The sequence below is a fragment of the Canis lupus genome, chromosome 7 (assembly GCF_003254725.2).
Source record: "Canis lupus dingo isolate Sandy chromosome 7, ASM325472v2, whole genome shotgun sequence".
NCBI lineage: Eukaryota > Metazoa > Chordata > Mammalia > Carnivora > Canidae > Canis > Canis lupus.
Window position 1 is genome coordinate 8,483,831 of NC_064249.1, and position 10,891 is coordinate 8,494,721.

General features: G+C 39.1%; 1 long non-coding RNA gene across 2 annotated transcripts in view; it reads right to left on the reverse strand.

The window, feature by feature from the left end:
• The window catches only part of LOC112648358 (uncharacterized), a 28,566-nt gene that overhangs the window by 4,504 nt on the left and 13,171 nt on the right, over positions 1 to 10,891 (reverse strand). Inside the window, exon 4 of one of the 2 annotated variants that reach the window (XR_003128949.3) lies at positions 2,278 to 2,507. The exons of the other annotated variant lie outside the window; for it this stretch is intronic. This is a non-coding gene — a long non-coding RNA (uncharacterized LOC112648358). Of the gene's footprint in view, positions 1 to 2,277; positions 2,508 to 10,891 lie in introns of those variants that run through there. 2 annotated transcript variants of the gene reach the window in all.

Consider the following 10,891-nt stretch of genomic DNA (forward strand, 5'->3'; position numbering starts at 1 on the left):
ATAGGATTTCAGAATAGATGTGTGAGTATGAGAGAATGTATGTGTGTGTAAAGTCTTCTTATGGACATTTTCATACTTTACAGAGGACTTTAACCATTTATAGTCCAAACCTATACTATAGATTTTGTGATATCAGTTTTTTCTTATTATTTGATAAAAGTAAAATATCAAAACTATTTTTACTTGGACTGATTCATTTAACAAATAATTTTTTTAAAGATTTATTTATTCTAGAGAGAGAGCGAGCACAAGCAGAAGGGGAAGGGAGAGGGAGAAAGAATCTCAAGCAGACACCACGCTGAAGTTAGAACCCGACTCGGGGCCCCAGGCAGGCCCGATCTCATGATCTGAGTCGAAACCAAGAGTCAGAGGCTTAATTGACTGTGCCTCCCAGGCACCTCAACAAATAGTTGTTAAACATCTACCATGAGTTTAAGACTGTATTCATCTCAGAGATATAAATAAAGGGGCACCTGAGTTGTCAGTTGGCTGAGCATCCAACTCGATTTCAGATCAGGTCATGATCTCAGAGTCCTGGAATTGAGCCCTATGTTGGGCTCCACACTCAGAGCAGAGTCTGCTTGAGATTTTCTCCTTCTCCCTCTGCCCCTCCCCCCACTTGCTCACATGCCATCTATCTCTCTCATGAATAAATAAAATCTTTAAATACATACATACATACAGAAAATATATGGTTCTTTCCCAAATGAAGTCTGTTGGAAACTGACCTGAAAACCACACAAGGCAAATAATTGTTAAAGATGCAATTATAGAAGCCTATAAATGGTGCCAAGGACTCAGACGCTATGGTGGTTGGTTCTTCATTGGGATGAGAGCACATCAGAAAGAATTCAATAAGGATCTAATACATGAATGCGATGTCAAAAAGGAAGTACACATTATCAAGGAAATTGAGATTTAGAAGTAGCCAGTTGAACATAGGCAGCAAATTTAAAACGTATGCAAAGTAAAGAAAATAGAAAAATAAAATTTTATGTACTGCTCCCCCAGATTTAATAGTTAACAATATTTTGTCATTCTTACATCCTCTATATCTTCACTTGTTCCCCACTCCCACTTAGTTTTTATTATTTTTTAGTTTTTAAGATAAATTTCACATACATTGAAATACACAAACGTTAGCTGTGTGATTTTGACTATGGAGGCACCTTAACAACCTCCATCTCTATCACAACATAGACCATTTCCATCCACCACGAATGTTGTCTTGTATCACTTGTTAGTTGCACCCCGAAGCAACCACTGCTCAATGTTTTCATCTTACATTAATTCTGTTTTTTCTAGAATTTCAAATAAATGGAATCATGCAGTACATACTCTGCATGTCCAGCTCCTTTTGTTCATTATCAGCTCTTTGAGATTCATCTGGGTTGTTGCATGTCTCAGTGATCTGTTCCTTTTTATGGCTGGATAATAATAATATCCCATACTATGGATATACCACAATGTGCATATCCATTCTCCTTGTTCCAGTTTCCCATTGTGCATAAAAGAGCACTACAAACTAAGTGGCTTTGAAAACTGTGTGAATTTGCTCACAAGTCTGCATTTTGTGAGTGGCATGGAAAGGACAGCTGCTTCCTGGTCTACATGGCATCGACTGGGGGGACTCAAAGGCTGCAGGTCACTTGATGGCTAGAGTCTAGAATCATCTGAAGACTCATCCACATGCCTGGTGGTTGGTGCTGTCAGCTGGGACCTCAGCTGGGGCCTGGGCTTCCGGACAGCCTGGCAGCTGGGCTCCAAATCAAGCACTGTGAGAGAATACGGCAGAGGTGTATGGCATTCTTATGAGCTGGCCTCAGCAGCCACGGAGCTTCACTTTCTTCCTACTCCTGGCCATCATTCATAAAGGTCTATTTAGGTTCCCTCCTTTAGATGTAAGCCCAAGCTTACCGCCGAGGAGTTTTAACAGACTTCTTGCTGCCTACCCAACCACGGTTATGGGTCCAGTGGCCTCTTTTCATTGTGTACCATCTTTCTTCCTTTCAGTCCAGGCGGTGTAATTTTTTTTCAACTTTGTGGGCTCTTTATGTATTAATTTCCAATCCATGCCATTTAGGGAAAAGCCACACCACAAATATCTTTAGAAAAGCCCTTCTCTATTTAGGCACCTCTGTGGTCTATAAGACAACACCCAAGGATCTTGAAAAGATCTTGTTATCTATTTGAAAAGATTTCTAAAACACCATCTTAAGTATGTCCGAGGTCTTTTTTTTTTTTTTTTTAAGATTTTGTTTATTTATTTGAGAGAAAACCTGAGAGGGGGGTGGGGAGAAGAGTCAGAGGAAGAGAATCTCAAGCAGACTCTCGGCCGAGCACAGAGCCCAGCTGAGCCACCCAGGTGCCCACTATGTCCGAGGTCTTAACAAAGATTGCCAGTGTGTTATGCCCTTGGCTTCATATTTAGACCACATTTTTTGCAGCACCACTAATTTGCCCAGAAGCTGTTTCTTAATTTGAGCATCATTCACCATCTGGAGAGGCTGAAAATGAGAAACAGTTTAATTTTCGTACCCAGCAATTCCTAGCTCCTTATAAATTTACTGTTCTTTCTTTTATTTCTTTTCTAATGCAGAGCCAGTGAGAAGTCAGCTGGCACCTCCAATACTCTGTCTGCAAATCTCCCTAACCAGATTATTGACTGCCTTAGGTACATTTCCTAGTTTTCCATATTACAGCAGGTGACCTTAGGCACAACTCTCCACCGTTGCAAAATGAAGGTCTTTCTCCTCCCACCCCCACCCCCACTTCCAATAACACATTCCTCAATTTCTTTTCAGCCCCTGCTGACAGCCTTAGAGTCCTTTAGGTCCCTGCAAATCCCCTCCTCAAGACCCTTCCAGCTTCTGCGTACTTCCCAGTCCCAAAACCAATGCTACACATTTCAGGCTTTGTTTCAGCAACTCTGTACCCCCAGGTGCCAAAATCTGTTCCAAATCTCCATTGTTGAGTAACAAACCACCCCACACTTAGCAGCGTAAAAGAACAACAATCATTTATTTTGCTCATGAATTTGCCATTTGGGCACAGCTTAGCAGAGACACCTCATCTCTGCTCCACACAGTGTCAGCTGAGCTAACTCACGAGCTGGAAATGGTTCAATAGGGGGGGGCTGAAATCATCCAAGGGCTCATTCACATGCCTGGTAGTTAATAATGGGCTGTCAGCTACGCTCACTGGTTTTCAGTGGCATGGTAGCTGGGTTCCAAGTGCGAGGGTCCCGAGAAACCAAGGCGGAAGTGTGTGGCCTTTGTATGACCTAGCCTTGGAAGTCACAGAGTGTCATTTCCTCCATTCTCTGTCGATTAACACAGTGATAAAGGTCTATCCAGGTATAAATAGGATGTGGCAGATGTGATAGAAGGTGGCAACCATCTCTGGGAAATAAAATCTGCTCCCTACTGTTAAGGGATATGACTTAGCTTTAACCTACAGTTTGAATTTGTATCGTATTCACAATTCTAGATACCAAGTAGTATTTTTAGGGATTTCCCTAGGGTTGAGCCCATTTTCAAGGAACTATAATTGACGTACTTTGAGGATTGCAGGGGAGGCCTGCAAATTCCAAAAGAGTTTTTAAAATGTTTTTGAACAAAGGCATCAAATTGGAAAAACTAGTTTGGACCTATATATAATTCGAACACAATCTTTTAAAATACATTGTTTATATGTGTAATTGAATGCACTCTCTATGTTGACTATCAGTTACAAAGGTTAGATTGTCACCATCAAGAAAAGGATTAAATTTTGCTGCCAAGGGGCAGACGAATTTCTGCTAATTTCAGACTAACGCTCCAACATCTGCCAATACTTAATGAGAATTTCAGTATTGTTAATTATTAGCATGCTTGGTTTTTCTTCCCTACTAGCACATTTCTGTGAAAAATATCAATTACTGTGTACTTTCTGTGAATATAACCCAAGAGTATATAACAATTTTATTGTATGCTTAATTCTTCTAAAAGATAGCCTTTTAAAGTTGGTTGTAGGATCTCTTTCGGTAAACTCTGTAACCAAAGGAGAACATACTGGCACAGACTTTTAGGGAAATCCCTAGGAAGTATTTAATATATAAACCTTTCTGCTATATTTGAGACACCCAACTGCATGGAGAATATTCTACAGGTCCAGGGAAGATGCTTCCTCTCTTGTAAACTTCTAAGTATGAATAAACCAACAATTCTGAGTATATACATTCTTGTTACCCCTCTGCCATTTATATAAGGGAGAAAGCCAAGAAAAAATGACCATATGGAAATATCAGTTGTGATTGTTTAGTCTTATTAGTCGGGACCAGCCGGAGAAGAAGAACATCACTTATTAAGAGAGTGACAACTCAAAGTTGATTAGTAAAAGATAAGTTACACATTCATGAAAAATTAGCAGGTTCTACCGAAGTGCTTTTCTGTATATACTTGCTTTATAGGTAAAACATTTTAAATCATGTTGGTCATAGTTACAAGTTCAACTTTAAGACATATTTTATTTTTTTAAAGATTTTATTTATTTATGCATGAGAGACACAGAGAGAGAGAGAGAGAGGCAGAGACAAAGGCAAAGGGAGGGAAGCAGGCTCCATGCAGGGAGCCCGATGTGGGACTCGATCCCAGGACTCCAGGATCACGCCCTGGGCCTAAGGCAGGAGCTAAACCACTGAGCCACCCGGAGATCCCCTTAAGACATATTTTAAAAGAAAGTTTCATATTTACATGTTGGATAAGCACGCCTAGAATGGGACTGTAGTCATTCAGTTGGGACCATATAACTAAGATCTTCCTGCCACTTACTGTTGCTCCACCTTAACTGCTGAAGGAAGGAAACACATGACCTTTGAGTATCAGACTTACAAAATTATTACAGAAAGGTTCATGGTTATTGTTTCAGAAGAGAGTTTAAGTATGGTTTTAGAGAAAAATGGACAGAGATTCTACTCCTGTTTACATGGTCTGAGCCATCCTTAGGAGGATTGCTGCAGCTCCTCAGCTTTCTCTCCTAGCTTTAACCACTAACCTATTTTTTCAAAGTCATGTGGTCTTCTTTTGATTGATTCTTCATTTCACCCTCCTTTGCTATTGAGAATACTTTCCAAATAACCTTCTTCAGTACTGTACAGATTATCGGTTGGCTATAGGAAATCTTAAAAGGTGAAAATGAATTTGATTATTCGTCTTACTTTAAAGAGTTTTCAAAAAAAAAAAAAAAAGAGTTTTCATCTTTATTTCTTGAAAACCAGTAGTGGATGGTTGTCCTTGCCTTTCATGGCCACTACAGACATAATCACTTTGCTCCTAGTCAAATTCCTTCTGATTCTTTCCTTGATTTTGATTCTGTTCTACATGGGTCTCTCATTGACAGCAATAGAGTGAAATGTCTTGACGGGCATTTGAGAAGTTATGTAGGGCAGGGAGGGACAGGGAAAAGACCCAGGCTCTTCAATTCAATTCTTAATATCAATGGCTCTCAAATGTTCACATGCTTAAGAAGCACCTGGGGAGGGAGGAGTGTTAAAAATACAGACTGACATGGGCAGCCCAGGTGGCCCAGCGGTTTAGCACCACCTTCGGCCCAGGGCGTGATCCTGGAGACTGGGGATCAAGTCCCGCATCAGGATCCCTACATGGAGCCTGCTTCTCCCTCTGCCTGTGTCTCTGCCTCTCTCTCTCTCTCTCTCTCTCTCTCTCTCTGTCTCATGAATAAATAAATAAAATCTTAAAAAAAAATACAGACTTACAGGCCTCATCCTAATGGATGCATTCTGAGCCCACCCCCCCTCCCCCCCAAGATGAATTAGATTTACCTCTAGGACCAACTGAGTAACTCTTGACCAGATCCATACACTGGTCCCTCTCAACTTGGTAGAATCACCACCCTTCTTGGTTCCATCCTCTGAAAACACTTAGGATGTTTCTTCTGAAGTAGCAGGTACCTAGAGCTAAATCCTGACCAAACCCATAAAAACTTCAGGTGCGGAATCTACTCTCAAGCATCTTCAGGCTTGCAATCAAAGTGTGGTCTTTGGAGGTCTAAAAAATGTTAGCTGGCAAGCCAACTAGCCAGCCCAGATTCAAGGGGAGTGATATTCGACTCTACCCCTTAATAGAAGGCATAGCAGAGGGATCCCTGGGTGGTGCAGCGGTTTAGCGCCTGCCTTTGGCCCAGGGCGCGATCCTGGAGACCCGGGATCGAATCCCACATCAGGCTCCCGGTGCATGGAGCCTGCTTCTCCCTCTGCCTGTGTCTCTGCCTCTCTCTCTCTCTCTGTGTGACTATCATAAATAAATGAAAAATAAAAAAAATAAAAAAAAATAAAAAAAAAAAGAAGGCATAGCAGAGACTCTGCAGCTGACTTTGTTTTAAAGAGATCTACTTTTTTTTTTTTAAGATTTTATTTATTTATTTGAGAGAGAGAGTGAGAGAGAACACAAGCAGGAGAGAGGAGCAGGCTCCTCCCTGAGCAGGGAGCTGATGTGAGGCTTGATCCCAGGACCCTGGGATCATGACCTGAGCCCAAGACAGATGCTTAACTGAGTGACCCACCCACGTGCCCCAAAGAGATCTACTTTTATAATATGATTTTGTTACTTGGGACATGAACATGTTTCTATATTGCAACACCAGGCAATAGGACATATGGTGGGAGCAAACAGAAAGTGAAATGGTGAATCAATATAATTAAGAAGAAACTCAAAAACCATCAGATTGATGAAGTTGATGTGGTTACTTCGTATTCAGATTTCTTTGACTTTGCAAAATTTCTTTCAAATATATTTAGACACAAGGTGTCAGCACAGCCTTGAGCTCAATTAATTCTCATCAAAATAACCAGATAATTAGGGATGGAAAATTTGATCTAAAGACGGCAACATAGCTTAGTTTCTCTATTTTGTGTTAGGCATTCTGCTTAGTTAGTACCAATGACTTTTAAATGCTATGATATGAACTCAAAAGGGTGCTCAAAAATAATATTAAGATAAAGCACAGAACCACAGGAAAGCAATAAAATTTATCCAACTGGATAGCATAAGTCATATGTATTTTACAGAAACAATTTATATGGTAATAAATCCCTAATATGATTATAAACAATGTGTGAAGTTTACTGTTGTTTGTTTTGTGCCTAATTAGAAGTCATGTGTCTCAGACTATTAATAATAGAAAGCTATTTTGTAGCTTTGTTCATTGCTAACATGTACCTGCTCAGGCTCAAGCAGAATTGGAGCAACTGTTTCGAATAGTTAAGTTAAAGAATATATTTTTCTAGATTCCCATTTATTATAACAGGAATTTATTTGTATCCCTCCATTGACCAACAGAATCTTACCCCACCCAAAATGCTTAGCAATAAAGCAGGGCAATTACCTACTGATAAAAGGGTCAATTCAACAGCAACCACAAAAAATAACAATCCTAAATGTGTATGCACTACTAGCTGAATCTTTCCATTCATCTTCAGTTATTAAGATAAACTTGCTGGATCACAGTATGCACATTTTAAACCTTCTGATAAATCATATTATATAGCACTCCAGAAAGGTTGTACCAATTTTTACTCCTAGCCAGAAATATATGAAAAACACCTGTCTCTTTATTTTCACCAAAAACAAATGATCATTTCACCTAAAATAGATTTAAAAAAAAAAATATTTTATTTATTTACTCAAGAGAGAGACAGCATGAGGGGGAAAGGGAGGAGCAGAGGGAGAGGGAGAAGCAGACTCCCCACTAAGGGGGAGCCCGGCCAGGGGCTAATGCAGGACTCGATCCCAGCACCCCAGGATCATGACCCTTATAAGCCAAAGGCAGGCAGATGCTCAACCAACTGAGCCACCCAGGCGCCCCTAAAATAGGTTTTTTTTTTTTTTTTTTTTTTTTTATGATAGTCACAGAGAGAGAGAGGCAGAGACACAGGCAGAGGGAGAAGCAGGCTCCAAGCACCGGGAGCCCGATGTGGGTTTCGATCCTGGGTCTCCAGGATCGCGCCCTGGGCCAAAGGCAGGCGCTAAACCGCTGCGCCACCCAGGGATCCCTAAAATAGGTTTTGAATATGTTTTTATTACTTTCAATTTATCCTAGTAATACCAACTATAAAAGCATATGGATTTTCAAAAAAGTAAGGATTCTTATATCTGCTTTCAAAAACAACGAGAATGATGTTATATGTATGTAACTTTTGTGCTTCAAAAGTGCTCCAGTGGTTCAAAATTACTCTTTAAAATTTGATGTGAGGGGCACCTGGGTGGCTCAGTCGGTTAAGCATCTGCCTTCAGCTCAGGTCAGGATCTCGGGGTCCAGGGTCTTTTAAATGTTTTCTCTCTCTCTCAAATAAATAAAATCTTTAAAAATTTTTGATATGAAATGGTCATCACTTCTCGACCTTTTGGGTAAAATCAAGTGTAATATGGGATCCCTGGGTGGCGCAGAGCGGTTTGGCGCCTGCCTTTGGCCCAGGGTGCGATCCTGGAGACCCGGGATCGAATCCCACGTCGGGCTCCCGGTGCATGGAGCCTGCTTCTCCCTCTGCCCGTGTCTCTGCCTCTCTCTGTGTGTGTGTGTGTGTGTGACTATCATTAAAAAAAAAAAAAAAATCAAGTGTAATATGAAATGGTCATTTCAAACAAACTGTGTGTATGTGTGTGTATATGTGAAAGAGAGAGAGAGCACACAAGGTAAGTAAATTCTCTCCTCCTAGCTTATGTATAAATTGTCACATCATTTTATAATGATGAAATTAGATGCTTTGCCTGATAGATTGAGTCTCTTCTTAAGGTCAGGGATTTTGGTTTCCATGTTTTTGAGTTATCTCGAAATTAAAGTCTGATATAGTAACCACTCAATAAATGTTTGGTGAAGGAGGACTAGAATGAAGGGAAAACGTGAGGGAAGGACATGTAAATTTCAACTTAGTCCTTATCCAAAATATCACAATTTCAATTAGCTTAACCCAGTTAAAAGAAGTTAACTGTATTTTTTAATTATTAATTTGTTGGCTTCTAAATCAGTCAACTAAAAAAAATGCATAGAATGTATTACATTCTAGAGTCTACCTGGAGCCGATCAGAAAATTCTCTCGTTTAAATTTTTTATAAACACTAGCTGATAATCTACATTTCACACTAGTGAAAGAGTCTGAACTAGTTGACAATTGTCAGAATGTTATATGTGAACTTCCTAATTATGAATAAAGAATTCACATCCCCTTCTCTTGTGGTTAATTGCAGAATTAGATTTTGTTTTATAAAAATGAGGGTAAATTTTTTATTACAATTAAAATTTTATATTTGTGTGAGACACTTGTGAAAGCTAGTCTAATGAGGTTACCATTAGTCTGAAACTTCTGTTTAACCAGAACTTTGCTAGGCCTTAATAGCAATGACTCTAAAGTGTGCTTGGTTTTGAAACGCATTCTGAATTATGAGGGACATAATTATATTTAATATAGGTTTATACATCATGTTCAAATAATTTGAAAATTGATGTTTCATGCAATGAAATGATTTTAGAACTATAGGGGCACCTGGGTGGCTCAGTGGTTGAGCATCTCCCTTTGGCTCAGGGCGTGATCCCAGAGTCCTGGAATCAAGTCCCACAACAGGCTCCCCACAGGGAACATGCTTCTCCCTCTGTCCATGTCTCTACCTCTCTCTCTCTCTGTGTCTCTCATGAATAAATAAATAAAATCTTTATTAAAAATTACTATGATTTATTTTAGGGATTATCAGATTCAATCACATCATCATATTCAGGAGAAAGCTGAGGGCCCAGATAGACAAAGTCACTTGTCCAAGGCTGCACAGCTAGTTAAGGCCACAGTGTAGCTGGATCCCAAGTCTACTGAATCCTCGTTAATTATTGTATCCATTGATTGGCCAGATTGATTAACTACTTTCTTAAATTCACCATAATTCCTTACTGACAGAAGAGAGAGGTTTTTCTGTAATAATATGTAAAAGAATGATAGGCCAAATGGCCAAACACATGAAAGAGATCAGATTTCTATGATGAAGAAAAATTAATTTCCTAAAGAAAAACTAATTTCCTAATTAGTTTTTCCCAAGGTCTGACTTTTTTGAAATGGAATCTCTCAAAACTAATTCTTCAGCCTAAGGTCCCCCTTATCTTTTTTATAACTCTAGTTTTGGCCCAAACCTAAGCATCCGGAACCCACTTGTTAGCTGACACTGAAGCATGATAAGAATTAACAAGAAGTAACTCATGATAAAAATTAACAAGAAGTAACTTCTCCCCCTTAATGACCAAGCTGAGCATCTTTATCTCATTAATATCTGACTGTAAAATCCCTTGACACCTGAAAAGACTAGCAATTTATTTATAAGGATATGGAACCTGATTATGAAGCTTTCTGCTGGCAGAGATTTCTCAAAGATTTATCTTTCTCCTGCAGTAAATATCATATTTTTAATTATTCATAATGTTTCTCTTGTTTTACCACAAGCTTCCTCAGAGGACAGAAGTGCATTAAGTCTCTTCTGTTACTTTAAGAATGTGAAGTATGAATAGAATATATATACACACACACACATATATATAATAATGGAACTTCTAATTTTATATATATATATATATATTAGAATTTCATTGTTACATTCTGGGCAAACAAAATTAAACATGATCTGCAAAAGGTATAAAGTGATACAACAGACTTTATGTTGCATGTGCACTAGAACACTTAAATGAAAAATGCTCATCATTGAAGTGGAAACTGAAAAGATTTCATATTCCTAACAGCTATATTAGGGAGGTAAAAATGTGAGCATGCCTATAAATATAACCAGAAAAGCTTTATTGAGATTTATGCTAAGGAGATACTCAGCAATTGTGAACATCTTCTATACAAGCTCAGTTTGGT